Below are 17,380 nucleotides of genomic sequence, written 5' to 3'. Positions count from 1 at the left end.
TTGTTACGCCACTGACTGCCTTAGTAGTTCCTGCACTGAACAAAACTACTTTATGGGCCAATATGCTCCTTGTGGAAGAGCAGAATGTGATCATTCACAATAAAGCCAGGTAAAAGAGAGAGAGAACAAGAGGTTTAATAAAAACCAAATGTCTTTGTTAATGTCAGACCTAATTAGGGACCCAATCCTTTAAAAAAGTCACAAAAGTGCATGTAGGTCTTTTAATTAGTGGTGTTTATGAATGAACAAACACTTACAGAAGTAACCAGGAAATCGTACTCCTAGAAAATCTTTGTTAACTATTTTAACACGAGCAAATATGCATATGTAGATTTGCTCATGTGAAAATATATTGAACATTTACAAGTTCACTTTCCCTCCAACCACTTTTTTTCCCAATCCTGGAAGAACCTCTACTTCTGCCATTGTCAGGAGTACATTTCCAACCTTTCTCATTATGTGAAAAGATTAGAGAAGATCTGGTGAAAATCCTTAAAGCATGCATGTTAGTAGGTTTGCAGACTCAAAGGCGTTCCAGCCCTGGAACTACTGCTGCTTCCTCCAGCCCCAGTATGCAAATCGGCAGAAAGGTGTGTGGCAAAATAAGGAAATTGCTATGGGAGGGATTGAAACTGCAAGTATTCAAGCCCTACTATAATAGTAGCTTTGGCATAATCAGAGAGACAATTATCAGAGTGCTTACATAATGGGATTGCTGTTATAATTTATCACCACACTACATGGCACCAGAGGGACAAGTAGATTTTTTTTTTACAGGACAGGTAGATTTATAAAGCAACCTGCCCCATGGACAAGTAGATATTTTATTAAATTCCACACCCCTGAATGATGGATGAGAAGCAGGGATGAGAGGAAGGGATGAGGAGTTGGGAATTAGGATGTCCTGAAATGGATGCTGTACATAGGGCTCATGATTTACTTTGAGCAAAGCTTCTTGTATGATCCATTGTCACCCCTTTGTTATAAACACCATTCTTTATGATCAGCTGACCATTGAGCACTATTTCTCTGATGAATTAAATGTTACGGTGTTTGTCATGTGGCTATTGTCATGGTTCACCGATTTTTACTGACCAATAATGTTTCAAATATTTCAAATGACTGTTACTGTACATTCGGTGATTGACGTGATATTTTTAACAGCACAGCAAGGAAACACTGTTGTTTACTTGTTTAATTGCATTGGTTCCTGGTGGATAATGGGTGGGCACTATTGGAGATATTTCATATGTTGTGGTGGGCATTAACAAAATGTGAATGATACTTTAAGATAACAGTTAACAGTCGATAAAAGGCTGCATGATATATTTAAGGTTGTCTCAGAGGCAAGGTTGCGGGAAAGGAAGAGAGGAAATAGGCAACAGAATACTGAACAGGGCTGAGGGGAAGAGGTTGGGGTGAGTGGGTGTTGATGAGGTGGTTCCCCAAAAAATCAAACAAAGGGCAGGGATTGTCATAGAAGCCTTATGAGTGACAAAATGCTTATACATTATAAATAAGAAGTTGTTTCTGATGCATTGAAGCAAGAGCCCTCCAAAAAGGGCTCAATCCATTATTGTAATTAACTGCTCATTGCAGGTTCCTTTATTATCTATTATGGAAGCCCTGTTCCATAATTGATGCAGACTAATTGATTCCTAAATTGAGTCACTTGGTTACGGACTATATTTATTTTATTTACATCAAAAGACAAACATATACAAACTGTCACGCATCTGAGAGCTGCACAGAGTGATTTATTGACAGCAATGGGATTTCAGGGACATTAGAAATTTTGACTATTAATGGCAGGTTATGCCATTTGAGAGCTAAAGCATTAAAACAAGCATGGTAAGGGATTAAGGCGGTGATTCTAACCGCGGCGGGCGGCGGTCGCCGCCCGCCATGCGGTTACCGGCAAATGACCGCACCGCGGTCATAAGACCGCGGCGGCCATTCTGGCTTTCCCGCTGTGCTGGTGGGCGACCGCCAAAAGGCCGCCCGCCAGCACAGCGGGAAAGACCCAGCAACGATGAAGCCGGCTCCGAATGGAGCCGGCGGAGTTGCTGGAGTGCGACGGGTGCAGTAGCACCCGTCGCGAATTTCAGTGTCTGCTAGGTAGAACTGAAATTCTTTTTGGGGCCCTCTTACGGGGGCCCCTGCAGTGCCCATGCCATTGGCATGGGCACTGCAGGGGCCCCCAGGGGCCCCGCGGCACCCCCTACCGCCATCCTGTTCCTGGCGGGAGACCCGCCAGGAACAGGATGGCGGTAGGGGGTGTCAGAATCCCCATGGCAGCGGAGCGCGCTCCGCCGCCATGGAGGATTCTCAAGGGCAGCGGAAAGTCGGCGGTACACCGCCGACTTTCCGTTTCTGGTCGCGGCTGAACCGCTGCGGTCAGAATGCCCAGCGGTGCACTACCAGCCTGTTGGCCGTGCTACCGCGGTCATTCGCCCTGGCGGTTTTTACCGCCAGGGTTAGAATGACCCCCTAAGTGTTAAGACTTACACTGGCCAGCTACCACCAGTGAATAAGTGCATGTCAAGTGGGAGGAGAAGAAGCACTACTGGGGGCATATGGGCTGAGCAGATAATGTTCTTATTAGTTAGTACTTGAGTTTAGGAGTATTTAACCTTTTCACCTTTGATACATTTTAAAACCTTTCTGCTAAGATCAAAGGCATCTTCTGAACCAGCCTTCTAAACTGCATGTATTGGTTCTCCATTCAGACCTTTCAAGGTAACTTGTATTAACAATGTGTCTGTGTTCCTATTGATATTCTGTGTCAAGAATGTTGTCCACATCCCTGAGATAGGCACCTTGTTTTTATTTAGTTCCTATGATCACCAGGGGAGGCGTATAACAGAGTCAGCCTCCCAAATGAAGTTTTCTCTATTTAACAGTGGTTTGAACCTTTTTTCTCCGTGTAATGTTCAACCCACTGTCAGTGTACCATGTGAACCTCATGGTCTTCTTACTCATTCTTGGGTACTCAAACATGTGTTAGGTCCCTTTTCAGTGTTTCTCAGATTCTGGTATGTTAAATAAATAAAATAATTGGCCCTCTTTTCTCTTCTCCTTGGTAGGTTGGTTCAATGCAGAATTAGGGCTGGTGCCTTGCATTATGCCACTGTCTGTTGTATTCCTAGCTTCAATATGATTCCAGTGATTTTCTATGCCTGTTCTTCTTCTGTCAGCCTGGTTCTTGTTGCTATTTTAGGGGTGTCTTGTGTTTGCTTACAACTTAGGTCAATTATTCTGAGAGTGGTGCATTAGCCTCTGGTCCTTGACCTTATGGGCTGGATTGTTTTGGGGATTACTGATCCTGGGTTCTTGTCTTTGGGGCCTACTTCACACTCTGGTGGTTAATGGTGGTCCTTGGTCTCATCTGTTTCTTTGGTTGGGGTTCCTACCTGGCAATGAGATCCTAGTATTGTCACTCCCAGTCATTGTTCTGATCAAGGTCTGTTCTTTTTTTTTATAGATGCTGCTTCCGCTGTTTTCTCTGTCATTTTTCTTTCTGTGGATCATGCTCCGGGTTTCATGGGTGGGACTGAGATGGCCCTGTCATTTCATAGTGGTTTTAGAGTTGTGGCCTCTGTCATTGGGTGGTTCCCGGGTTCTTCTCCTGCCGTTTGCACTTCCCCATCTGGTTGATTAGGTTATCATTGTGGTCCTCCTTTCCTGTTACCATGTTCTCCTGCTGTTCACCAGTACTGGCAGGCACTTGCAACCGTCTGTTGGGACGGTGCTACTCCAGCAGTACCGCTGGTTGTGCTGATGATGAGGTTCATGTAGGCTTTGGCCTGTGCTGGATTCCACTCTTCTGGAGTATTGTTTTCCGTATGGGTGTGGCAGTTTTCACCAAGTCATCTCCCTTTTCAGTACTCTGTGGTTTCCTTTTTGTGCACTGACTTTTGAGTCATTTGCATGGGTGAGGTAACTCCTAGTGCTTTAGGAGTGCCTACCTGGAAAATGGGGTCTTAGTTCCTGATTCTCTGGACTAGTCCTTGGTGGGTCCACTGATTTCGGTACCATCTCTTTGTTTGTCAATGATTTACAATTCAGGCACATCTTTTATTCAATTGATAGCCAATGTATTTGTTTGGCTGGGCTGCTTTGAGCCTTCTGTTGTTGGCTTACTTTGTTGTTTTGGCCTCTCAAGCATGGGGGTCATTCTCTCATTCCTTCCTGGACCTTCCCCAGGGTTGGTTTCTTCCCTCCACAAGGTGGATCTGATGGCCCTCTTACAACATTTTTGTCTATTGTAGCCCCTCCTGTGGGAACTCCAGGTTTACTTGTGCATTGCCTCCTTTGTGGATGGGTGCTCATTTCTAGTTTTTTTGTCTTGCTGGATCCTGTACGTCTCTGTTGGACCGGAAAATGGTTGCTTGTCCTCCCTTGAGGTTTGCTTGGTATTGTGGATTAGATATGTCCAGTAATGGTTCTCTGCTGCCTCTTTTGGCTGCCCTGGTAAGATTAGTCCATCCCCCCCATTATTTACTTTTTTAACACACATTTATTAAAGTTTCATGTTAATGCATATGATAAAAGCTCACATGTGTTAAACAATACAATGTACAAAAATCTCATGGTCAGAATCTTATCATTAGTCACAGTCATACATTGAAGTACAGGCATTTTTACAGTCTTCTATTAAAATCAACATTCTAAACATACCCATCCTCCCTCCCCCTCTAAACTATATCAAAACTGTCACCAAGAATAGAATAGTAATATTTAATATATTTATATGGAGGCACATACATGGACCATGGAGTATTGAGTGCGTGACCGGCTTCGTCATGCTGGTGGTCTAGACTTGTATTAGGTTCATAAATGGGGCGGCTTCTTACTCTCTATTTCATTGTCTGTATCCTGAACTGTAATGGCCTCCAGTAGTGTATCCCATGCCATTGAGATAGGTCGTCTACGTAGGCCTCGATATTTCTCTCTACGCAATGCTGTGCTCTCGGTCATTGCCCAGCGCTCAACCTCCTTTCACCAAAGGAACACCTGGGGAGCTCTTGGTTACTTCCAATTTCTGGTTATTAATCACTTTGCTAGTAGTAAAGCCAGATTAGCAAATTGAAGCACCACCTTAGAATCTCCGGGCCTGGGATACCGGCCCAGGAGGCTCTGTTCAGGGGTGGTCCATTGAATTAACTCTGTTATATCAGACAATAGTGTGGCTATACTTGATCAGTAGGGGGTAAGACATGAGCATGCCCTTAACATATGTAATAACTTGACATCAGGGGCATACCATTGTGTAAAGGGCAAGCATATTATTAATCCTTTGTGGTGTTAAACAGCTCTGTATAGTTCACAGAGCATATCTGAGTTTGAATCTAGCATTCTGTGATATGATTTTGAGATATTCCAGAATCTGAGCCCAGTCACAGTCAGAGAAGTTAAGGTTAAGATCCTCCTCCTACCTACGTCTTAATGTATAAAGGGATGTCCCAGAGTGAGTTCTAATCCCACGATACAACAAACAAACCAGATGTCCACCCTCACCCATGCCATGCAAGGCCTGAAGTAGTTCCTGGATGGGAGGTTCTTGTCCATTCTGGGTGAAGTGGTTCCGCACATAGCGGACAATGCTTGCATGCATTTAGAAGAGAGAAGGAGGGATGCCATGCAAATGCACAAAGTCTGTATACATTATTGTACCATCATGAAACAGGGAGCCCGGTGTTAATTCACTCCCTCCATTTCAGATAGCAAGCCAACGTGTTGTTAAGATGTCAGAGGCTATAGGGAGCCCTCTCAATGGGACATTCAATCAGGGATTTGTAAAGCGCACTACTCACCCATGAGGGTCTCAAGGCGCTGAGGAGGGGAGGGGGCGAAGGCGGTGGCGGGGGTGCTGCTACTGCTTGAAAGGTCTTGAGAAGTTTCCTGAAGGCAAGGAGGTCTTTGGTCTGGCGCCCGTGGGTGGGAACAGTGTTCCACGTTTTGGCGGCGAGGTGCGAGAATGATCTACCGCCGGTTGTAGTTCTGCAGACGCGTGGGATGGTTGTGCGCGTGAGATCGGGCTGGGGTGTAGAAGTAGACTCGTCTGTTGAGGTATTCTGGTCCGGTGTTGTGCAGTGCTTTGTGAGCGTGGGTGAGAAGTTTGAAGGTGATTCTCTTGTTGGCAGGGAGCCAGTGCAGGTTTTTCAGGTGGTCTGTGATGTGGCAGTGGTGGGGATGTCCAGGATGAGGCAGGCAGAGGCGCTATGGATGCGTTGCAGCCTCTTCTGAAGTTTGGCCATGGTTCCTGCATAGAGGGCATTGCCTTAGTCCAGCTTGCTGCTTACGAGGGCTTGGGTGACTGTTCTTCTGTGGGTATCCATTTGTAGATCTTTCGGAGCATGTGGAGGGTGTTGAAGCAGAAGAAGCAGATGGCATTGACTTGCTGGGTCATGGATGGTGATGGGTCCAAGATGAAACCTAAGTTGCGTGCATGGTCGGTGGGAGTCGGAGTGGTTCTGAGAGTGGCAGGCCACCAGGAGTCATCCATGCGGAGGGGGTGGAGCTGAAGATGAGGTCTTCCGTATTGTTGGAATTGAGTTTGAGGCAGCTGCTCTTTTATCCATTCGGCCATGGCCTTCTTTTCTTCGTGTAGTTAGATCTTGGCAGAGTCCTTGGTGAGGGAGAGGATCAGCTGGGTGTCGTCGGCATATGAGATGATGTTGAGGTTGAGGGATCAGGTGATGTTAGCGAGCGGGCCATGTAGACGTTGAAGAGGGTTGGGCTGAAGGATGCTGCAGATGATTTTGGTTGCCTCCGAGCGGAATGGGGGGAGCTCTGGGTTCTGCTAGTGAGAAAGGAGGTGTCCCAGTCCAGGGCTCTGTTGCAGATTCCAGCACTGGTGAGGCCTGAGCGCAGAGTGTGGTGGCAGATGGTGTTGAACGCGGCTGAGAGGTCCAGGAGGTCCAGGATTCAGTGCATAGGGGAGTGTGGGAGCAGTGTATTTCTCAGCCATCTTCCAGTGAGCGAGGGCCACTCGCAGTAGCATTGGAATATTCTGGTGCCACCCACTGCCTGGGCATACCAGATTATGTAATTGACCATTGGACAAATGTCCCAGCATGTAGCCTACCTCCAATAAGTTATCCCCCTCATGCCAATAAGACAACCATTGCAATTGTCCCACAAGACAATAGACCTTAAAGTCTGGGGCTTCAATTCCATTGCTATCCGATGGTAATTGCAATCAGAGGACGTTAATTCTACAGTGTCCCAATCCCCAGGCAAGCTCCACCATCATGCTGTTCAACAATCCGAACACTCTGGCCAGCATTGTCACTGGAAGATTTGTGAAAAAATACAACAATCTAGGAAGCATAACCATTTTGGCAATAAACATACGGCCTGCGAGCGACAGAGGCAAGGTAATCAAGAAAGCAATTAGTTTTTTTAGGAAATGAAGTGCTTGTGTGAGGCTCTGCTCCAATGAATCTGTGGGTTCCTGTTATATTTGTATACCCAAAAATCTGAACATTTGGGGTGCCACTTGTAAATTAGCATGGCCCAGTTGCAATGCTGGGTGCATCAGTGTGTGGGAGAAAAAGAACGCACGGGATTTTCTATATTGATGTGGGGACCGGACACCTTTCAAATGTACTCAATATCTGGGAGATTTCAACTAGACCCTTTCGAAGTTCCCTGATGTAAACTATCATATCATCTTAATACAGAGATATAGCATGTGTTGTGGGCCCTATAGGTATACCCTATCCAGAGGGGTTTTGTCAAAGCTGGTGCACCAAAGGCTCAATGGCCAGCACAAACAACAAAGGAGACAGGGGACAGCCCTGTCTAGTCCCTCTAGAAACTTTCTATGCATGTGAAATCATGCCACTTGTCCTGGCTCTCGCCGTGGGTTGCTTATACAGGAGACATACCCAATGAATATAAGCTTGGAGTATACCATATCTAGGTAGGGCTGCCAACATAAAATCCCATCCCAGAGTGTCAAAAGCTTGACGTACATCCAGCGAAATGCAGACAGCAAATGGGTAATTGCCCCATGCTTTTTCCCTTACACTATAAAGGTGACTTATATTAAAAGAGGTACTGCATCGGGGGACAAACCCACACTGGTCGATATGTAGAAGACGAAGAAGTAGGGGAAGCAATCTACGGGCAAGAACCTTGCTCAAGATTTTATATTCCGTATTAAGGATAGACAGTGGTCTATAGGAGGAGAGATCTGAGGGGGATTTGCTGGGATTCAATAAGGAAGTGACCAGTGCTTCCCTAGTGGAGGGATACCAGCGGTCAAGGAGGCATTGTAGAGTTTTTCCAACCTGGGCAGTAATCATGCCAAATAGGTAGCCTAAAAATTGACTGGAAGCTCATCTGATCCAGGTGTTTTATTCATGTCTCAGTCCTTTGTAGCCACCTGAATGTCATTAACCTTGATTGGAGCCCCCAAGGTCTCTCCTTCTGCAGCAGATATTCTCGGCATAGTAATCTGATCTAGGAATTTAAAGATGTTTGCTGGTTCTGGAGAGTCAGGGGCATTGTATAGGTTAGCATAATAATTTTTAAAAACTCTTGTCCATCACACTCTAGTGATCACCTCATCAGATAGGCTATTTATAGATAGTATTGGGGTGGTGGGTGGTTGTATAAGGCGTGCTAGGACTCTCCCTGATTTATCCACCTCTGCATGTGTGTTCTGCATATAGGCATGACAATCTATAACATGAAGACCTTCAAGGAGCTCGGTATATGTGATACAAGCTTCTAGTAATGAATGCACGGCATCAGCAGACTCCGCCACCACCACAGTCTCCAGGCTGCCTAGTTTGTCTTCCAGATCTTTAAGCTCCCATTCAAGTTCCCGCCGGACCCCCACCACCGAGGCAATAGAGGTACCCCGTATCACCACCTTGAACGCCCCCATTCCATCAAAGGAAAGGAGTCAGTCAGTACTCTCATTGCAGCTGAAATATGCATTGATCTCGTTTGCAAGTGTCTCCCTAAATGATGCGCCCTCCAACTGGGTCGGCTGTAAACGCCAAGTTGGATTTGGGGTCAGCACATGTCCCCAAGAAACTGTCATTTCTAGGGGGTTAGAATCAGATAGTGTCTTCCCCAGGTATGTGGTCCCCTTTAAGGAAGAGTGGAGGCATGAGGGGCACAAGAACCTATCCAGTCGGGCATGCAGTGCATGGGGGAGTAAAAGGAGTATTCCCTGCAAACCTGCATAATTCTAACACCAAACATCCAACAAACCCCAACCATTCATCCAGTTCCTCAGTGCCTGCACCCGGCGCACCGACACTGCACTCGGTAAGGGGGGGGGGGAGCGATCTAGGAAGGTATTGACAATAGTGTTAAAATCACCTCCTAGCACCCGGGGGTAAATCGACCAGTCCACCAGGATCAAAGAGAGCTGAGACCAGTATGCACCCTGTTCTATATTAGGGGGGTTTACGCAGCCTAGCACAATAGACTTCCCATCAAGGTTACCCTGCAAAAGTACATAGCAACCATCTGTGTCTATCCTAGCCTAGAATACCTCAAATAGGACACCATCTCAGAACCATAGCGCCGCGCCTCGCACAAAGGCAGAGAAGGATATATGGAACAGTTGTCCTCGCCATTTCCTGTGCATCTTTTGTGCTTTGTGCGTGGTGAGGTGCATTTCCTGGAAGCATACAATGTGTGCCCTACGCCTATTTCACTTTGCAAGTACTCTGTGCCTTTTATATACGGAACCCAGTCCCAGGACATTCCATGTGGTTATTGTATAGTCATCCAGTGGGCAAACCATTTAGTCTATCAAAATAACTAGACCACTCCATAATCCCCCCAGGATCCCTCGGTCTCCAACAATATGCTGCCACTCGTGGTCTTCGGTGACAATGGTGAACTGTGTGAAATCCTCCCCTAGAACATTTAAACCATAAATCAGAGCAAATACACAGTCCATCAGGAATACTGTGGTGGACCAAACTGTGAAAAAAAAGAAAGAGCAAATTGGAACAACTAGTGAAAAAACAAGTGTCTCTGTAGGTGTGGGCAAGACCGTTCAAAACTGTTCTCAATGGGTTTAAGGAGAGTTTCCTCAGCTTTGTATCTGGGCTGTCGGACCCAGTGCCCCGGTGAGAGAAATGGGTAATTAGGATCAATAAACCCCCAATGATATACAGGTATAATGTGTGTCAGGCACCCTTCGAGTTCTGGGAGAGAGGGTCATCGTGCAGGTGTACCATGAGCAATCATGAACACGAAAGTTCCAGCAGTACTTTCTGCCCAGCCCATTCCCCGACCACTCATATGGCATGCAGTGAGCACATGAGAAATGCTGCAATCAGTCACCTTCTGGTAGTTGGCTGTGTGACATCTATGGAGTGATTGCTAGGAATATAGCCATACTACCGACTGAGTCAGAGTCTGATTCACTGGCATGTGAAGAGCTAGAGCTGCTAGGTTTCTTGGAAAGTCTCAGATAATGCAAGAGTGAATTGCTGCTTGTTGGCCTCCAGGACCTGCTGCGGAGTGGGCGCTGTCCTGGTGCTGGATACCCTAACACCTTCCACCTGCGCATTCCTGGGGACCCTCTGAGGTCTTGGCCAGGTGGTCTGCAATGTTATAGATCTCGCTGAGTCAGAGAAATGCTTGTCTAACCAGTCACTGGCCTCTGCTGGTTGGTCAGAAAAGGACAGTTGTTCATGAATTATTTTTAGCCTGGCCGGGAACAACAGGGCATACTTAAGGCCAAGTGCACTCAGTTGTTTCTTAATCTCCTGAAAGGGGGATCGTTTGTGATGTACAGAGAGAGTATAATCTGGGATCAGTAAAACTTTTGAATCTGCCAAGTAGAGTGGTACTTTCTCGCTGGCCATCCAAAGCAGACTGTCACGATCCCTAGAGTTCAGGATTTTTGCCATTAAGGGGAGTGTAGTTGCACTGGGTATTGGTTTCCTTGTGGGCACTCTGGGAGCTCTCTCCACCGCAATCAACTGTGAAAGATGCGGCGGGGCCAACAGTGATTTTAGCCAGTCTTCAATAAATTGAGCGGGAAGTGGGCCCTCGGAACTCCAGTTATACATACATTATTCCTACGTGGACCACCCTTCTGTATCGTCTATTTGATGCTGCAGGTGTTCCACCTGTTTACGCCATTGAGCAAGCTGTGTACAATGTTCAGCCTGAGTGGGAGGGATAGTGGTCAATTGTTGTCTGTTCGATTTGACCTTCTCAGCCAGTTTGTGCTGGTCAACCTTGAGGAGAGTAATGTCTGCTGCGATGGCCCCAGACGTTGCACAAGTGAGACTCGAGAGTCCCAAATTTCCTGAAGCATAAGGTCCAGCTTATCCATTAGAGGATTGGGGGGGATACAGTCCTCTGGAGTGGGTGTTAATGAGCCCTCTGAGGGAGTAAGCGGGGAACGGGATTGAGCTTCCTGTCTGCTGGAGGAGGACTTAGAACAACCCATCAAGCTACATACTGAATTCATTCTCTTCCTGTCTTCTTGCCAGTGGCTTTAGCCTCCAAGTTTAACAAATTAGCAAAAAGCACAGGCCTTCACTTTGGCAAGCCTGAACTCTGAAAGCTTGTTTATAAAACATCAAATCACATATTCACTTGCACTTGTAGGTGCTTATCAAAATAAAAATTAGCTATGAAATTGATTCATGTTCTGAGATCCTGGACTAGAACATTTACTACCTACAAAGGTGCAGACAATGCTACTGTTGTAAATTGGGTTACTGGTTGAACGGGTGAAACCCAACTCAAGCAGCCACCACAATCCCTGTCATGTTGAAATAACAGGCAAACTCCTGTTACCCTGTGCTTAACCCTCTTGTGCCTTGGCACAAAACAGTCAGGCTTAACTAAGAAGTATTGTATAAAGTATTTATGCAGAACTTCAAACATTAATAAAGTTAGAACACAACTCAAGAAAAATCTCACATCAAGTTAGACCCTTAGAGTAAAATGTAATACATTATTTGCCACCAGAACAACAAATATCCAATAAATAGAACCAGAGATATGCAATTTTAAAGATTTAAGTGTAAATTATGCCTAAAAGCAATACGCTCTAACTGTGCTTACTTATCTGGTTAGTCCAGACTGGGATAAAATCACAAGTTCAAACTGACCTTGATGGTGCATGGTTTGGATACAGGGACAAAGTTAGGCCTCCTGAACAAAGTACCTTAAATCCTAGTTGTGAGGCATCATGCATCAACAGTTCCGAGGAGCTGCAAGGCTGAGATGCAAGATCCTGCATCATCATCGAACATGCTGTCAATAAGGGACTTGCGATGTGAAGGTTTGCCTGGAGGATGCGTTGTGTAGCAGTGGTTCAAAGGAGACTGCAGGTTGTGATATGAATTCCTACATTGGGGATGCATCGCACAGCAACAGTTGGAGCTGCGAAGAGATGCATCACACTCCGTCGGGTCTGCCCACAGAACCAGCTCGGTTGGCAGAGTACTTTCAAGCCCAGATTCAAGGATTCAGTATTGGGGTGGCATCACATGGAGGGCAAGACTTACAGCAAGTAGGGTTCAGGTGCTTGGTTTCGAGATGGTTGGAGTCATTTATGTCCCTAAGGCTCTGGTCAGGAGACAGCCTATTAGCCCTTAGAGTCACTCTGGTGGTCCTGGGATCAAGATGCAGGTCCAGTCCTTCTTACTCAGGCAGCAGGGCAGTAAGGCACTAGGGCAACAGATTGGCAGTCCTTCTGGCAGAGTAGCACAGCAGTCCTTCTGAGCCTTCTAGATGTATTCTGAAGTGTTGGGTCTGAGGGTCCAATATTTATAGCTGGTGAAGCTGGAGAATGTTCTGGGATTTCTAACCCCAAAGGTGTTTGAAATGTCCTGCCTCCCAGTCCCGATCAAATCTTTTGTGGGGTCACAATAGGTTAGTGTCAAACCCTGTGTGAGTGGATTACGCAGAGACTTTGGCCCTCATTACAACATTTGCGGTAAATCCAGCTTACTGCCATGCAGAAGACCGCCAACACACCGCTGCAGCGGCAGAATTCTGCCACAGCTATTACGACCCACATCTCGGAATCTGCCAAATTCCAGACACCCACACAAGTCCGCCACACCAAAGGTCAGTGATAAACTGGTGATAACAAAACCTCCACCGTCACGCCAACAGGAATATGCCCACACTATCACGACCCACGAATCCACGTGGTGGTCTTTCAGCCGTGGTATTCCATTGGCGATACACACCGCCGCGCTCAAAATACACACACATTTACAAAACACAACCACATTGGACAATTCGAAATACACACACCTGATACACATACACACACCACTCTCACACACCCAATACAATATAAAACACACACCTACATCACCCACAAACCCCTACGACTAAAATTGAGAAAGACGGCCAGAGAGAGACACCACCAGAAACAACACTAGCATCCACAGGCACACAACACCATCACTCACCCACCATCCACACACACAAACACATCCCCTCACACATCACAACTAACACCACCTCACACATCACCCACACCACATCATGGCACCTCAACGACACCCCAGGTTCTCTGAGGAGGAGCTCAGGGTCACTCACCAATTGCACACGATGGCACACACAGATGCAATAATCATGCCTTTACACCCCTGCAGGACCCCTACCCAACGTCACCGGACAGGAGGTTCCAGACATGTCCACTCCCCCCATAGAAGAAGCCCACAGTGATGACAGCAGCTCTGTCCAACTGGATCAAGATGACCAGCCTGACCCATCTGGGACCTCGGGACAGTCGGTTCCCCTGACACTGGCACATGCTACCACAGAGCCTCCCCCCTCAGGAAACGCCAGCACAGCACCCACCCAGCAGGCCCATCCCTCTGTCCCCAGGACACGTCAAGCAGCAGTGTGTCCACCACTACAGGGAACCCAGGCAAACCCACCACCCCAAGAAAATCAGGGACCTGGGGGCAGTGGCAGTGGGCACACAGTTCAGGGGATAGAGGCACAGGAAAACAGGGGAACTGGGAGGACAGCTGTGCGACAGGGGGCGGACAGGCGCAGGGAACCCACTCTCCACGAGGCCCTCTCCAACATCATGGGAGCGTACCATAATTCCCAGGAGACGATGGCAACTGTACTGGCCAACTTTCAAGAGACCCAGCGGCTGTAGGAGGAACATTATCTGGGGATCAGGGAGGAACTCAAGGTCATTAACACCACCCTGGTCAACATTGTAGGGGTGCTGAAGGACCTTGTCAACACCAGGAGGCACACTGTAGCACAACAAGGGGCCCCTGACACTAGCCTGGATGATGAACAGCCCACCACCTCCGCCGGTGCTAGTGGACAGGAGGCACCACCACAGGACCACGACACCAGCACCCCACCCCCTGCAGATGGAGAACCACCCCGCAAACGGTCCCTGAGATCCAGGAACAAGACAGAGAACAATGCCAAGACACCAGCCAAGAAATGAGACCCCCCTGAATGTCATCCTTCTGTCCCACTTTGTCACCCTGTCCATCCATCAACTGCCCTAGCTCCTCTTCCTATGCCCCTTTGGTCAATGCACCTGTGAATCAAATAGACTGGACTCTGCCATAGACATTCCTCCACCATCACCCCTGCCCATTTTACAACCCCCTCCACTTATTTGCACAGAAATAAACACCCTTGAATCACAAAACAATCTGGAATCAGTCTGTGCTTTCACAAATGTGTATTTACAATAACTATGGAATATAGCAATGTCTATTTTATTGTCAACATGCTGATGTAACACAGCTCTAGTCCATGAGGTAATATAGCAGAGGGCACACAGTGGGACCCACATCTGTTAAATGGAAAGGCAAAGTGACAAGTCAGGGTCCATACACTGGGTAAAAGTGACAGACTTATGATAGGTCAAACAACTGTATGAGATGTGTGAGGTAGGGATATCTTGTTACCTGTGTCTCACTGGAAGTATTGCTGAATAACGTTGTTTCTGTTGTCCATATCCTCTTCTTCTGCCTCCTCTTCTTCAGTGTCCACAGGCTCCACAGCTGCCACTAGACCTCCATCTGAACAATTCTCCTGCAGAGAAGGCACCTGTCGTCGCAAAGCCAGGTTGTGCAGCATACAGCAGGCCACGATTATCTGGCACACCTTCTTTGCTGGGTAGTAGAGAGAGCCATCTGTCATATGGAGGCACCAGAACCTGGCCTTCAGGAGGCTGAAGGTTCTTTCTATAATCCTCCTACTTCACCCATGTGCCTCATTGTAGCGTTCCTCTGCCCTTGTCCTTGGATTCCTCACTGGGACCAGTAGCCATGACAGGTTGGGGTACCCAGAGTCACCTGCAAATGTCGAGGGACAACTGTTGGACACACACTACCCCGTAGGGACAACCCCAGACAACTATTCACAGGGTATAGGGTCCTTGTCCTCGCCTATTAGCCACACACGGTGCCTCTGGAGTTGCCCCATCACATAAGGGATGCTGCTTTTCCTCAGAATGTAAGCGTCATGCACTGAGCCAGGAAATTTGGCATTCACATGGGAGATGTACTGGTCGGCCAAGCACACTATCTGCACATTCATAGAATGGTAGCTCTTCTGGTTTCTGTACACCTGTTCACTCCTGCGGGAGGGGTGTACCAAGGCCACATGTGTCCCATCAATGGCACTTATGATGTTGGGGATATGTCCCAGGGCATAGAAGTCATCTTTCATCTTTCACTGTAGACAAATCCTCCACCTGAGGGAAAACGATGTAGCTGCGCATGTGTTTCAGCAGGGCAGACAACACTCTGGACAACACATTAGAGAACATTGGCTGGGACATCCCTGATGCAATGGCCACTGTAGTCTAAAAAGAACCACTTGCCAGGAAATGGAGTACTGACAGGACCTGCACTAGAGGGGGTATTCCTGTGGGATGGCGGATAGCTGACATCAGGTCTGGCTTCAACTGGGCACACAGTTCATGGATTGTTGCACGATCAAGTCTGTAGGTGACTATTATGTGTCTCTCTTCCATTGTTGACAGGTCCACCAGCGGTCTGTACACCGGAGGATGCCGCCATCTCATCACTTGCCCCAGCGGACGTGCCCTGTGGAGGAGAACGGTGAGCAGAGAGAGAGTCAACACTGAGGTATCACAAACTGTCATTTGCACACATTTGTTAATCAGCAATGTGCCTGTTACTGTGTGTATGCAAGGCCTAGATAGGTGTGATGCAGTTATCATTAATGCCATGTGGCCCCCTGAAATGGCAGCTGCCTGACCTGTAAGGTGGGACAAGGGAATATGAGGTAATTGCGCTGGCGTTCTATACCGTCGCAGTAGGCGGTCGAAGACCTCGGCGCAATCCTGCATTGGTTAACATTGGACCCTATTGGTCCCAGGAGCCAATGACGATGTACGCCGGCAGTGACGGTATGCACCGCCGCGGACGTGACCGCCATTTTCTATCTGTACACTCACTTGATACCTGACCTTCAACAGGAGAGGACCTACACTGCAAGTGCTGCTGTGACCTCAGTCTGGAAACGACTATGGCTCATGTTTCTGGGGAAAGGGCCCCTGCCTTCACTTTGGAGGAGTTGGAGAAGTTAGTTGATGGGGTCCTCCCCCAGCACACGCTACTCTACGGTCCTCCAGACAAACAGGTGAGTACACTGTGAGCATGCTGCATGGGCAATGCCTGTTTGGAGTGGTGTGGATGGAAGATGCATGGGGGGGACTGAGCCCTGCATGAGCGGAGCGGACCGTGAGTATATGTGCGTCAAGGCAAGGGTGGGAACATGGGCCAATGACTGTGACGGTCCGGACGGTTAAAGTTTTTCCTTGTCCCCTGTACTATTCCTGTAGCTCAGCGCCCACCAGAAGAAGGATATTTGGCGTGCCATTGCCAAGGACGTTCGGACCCTGGGGGTCCACCACAGACGGAGCACCCACTGTCAGAAAAGATGGGAGGACATTCCCTGCTTGGGCAAGAAGATGGCGGAGGCCCAGCTGGGGATGGCCTTCCAACGTGGGAGGGGTGCCTGTTGCACCATGACCCCCCTGATGTTCCGGATCCTGCTGGTGGTGTATCCGGAGTTGGATGGGCGCTTGAGGGCATCACAGCAGCCACAAGGGGGTGAGTACAGTCACATCCATCTGACTCAGCGCGCATTACGAGGTGTCTGGGTGGGAGAGGTGGGCAGTGGGTTACCCTAGGCCAGGGCGAGCTTTGTAGGCAAGGTCCCTTTGTGAGGCAGGCTATGTGGCACCCCATCCCCACCAGTGGTAAGAGCCATCTACACCTAGGCAGGCTCCTGTGACTTCCATATGTGCAGCAATCGGGCATAGGCCTTGTACCCCATGGCCCTGTGACTAATCTAGGAACTATAAGTGCATGGCGTAGTGCAGAGGGCTGCTGTGTCTGTA

This window comes from Pleurodeles waltl, chromosome 6 (assembly GCF_031143425.1).
Source record: "Pleurodeles waltl isolate 20211129_DDA chromosome 6, aPleWal1.hap1.20221129, whole genome shotgun sequence".
In the NCBI taxonomy this organism is placed as follows: Eukaryota; Metazoa; Chordata; class Amphibia; order Caudata; family Salamandridae; genus Pleurodeles; species Pleurodeles waltl.
The sequence above is the reverse complement of the archived record's forward strand: the minus strand, read 5'-3'. Positions refer to the sequence as shown.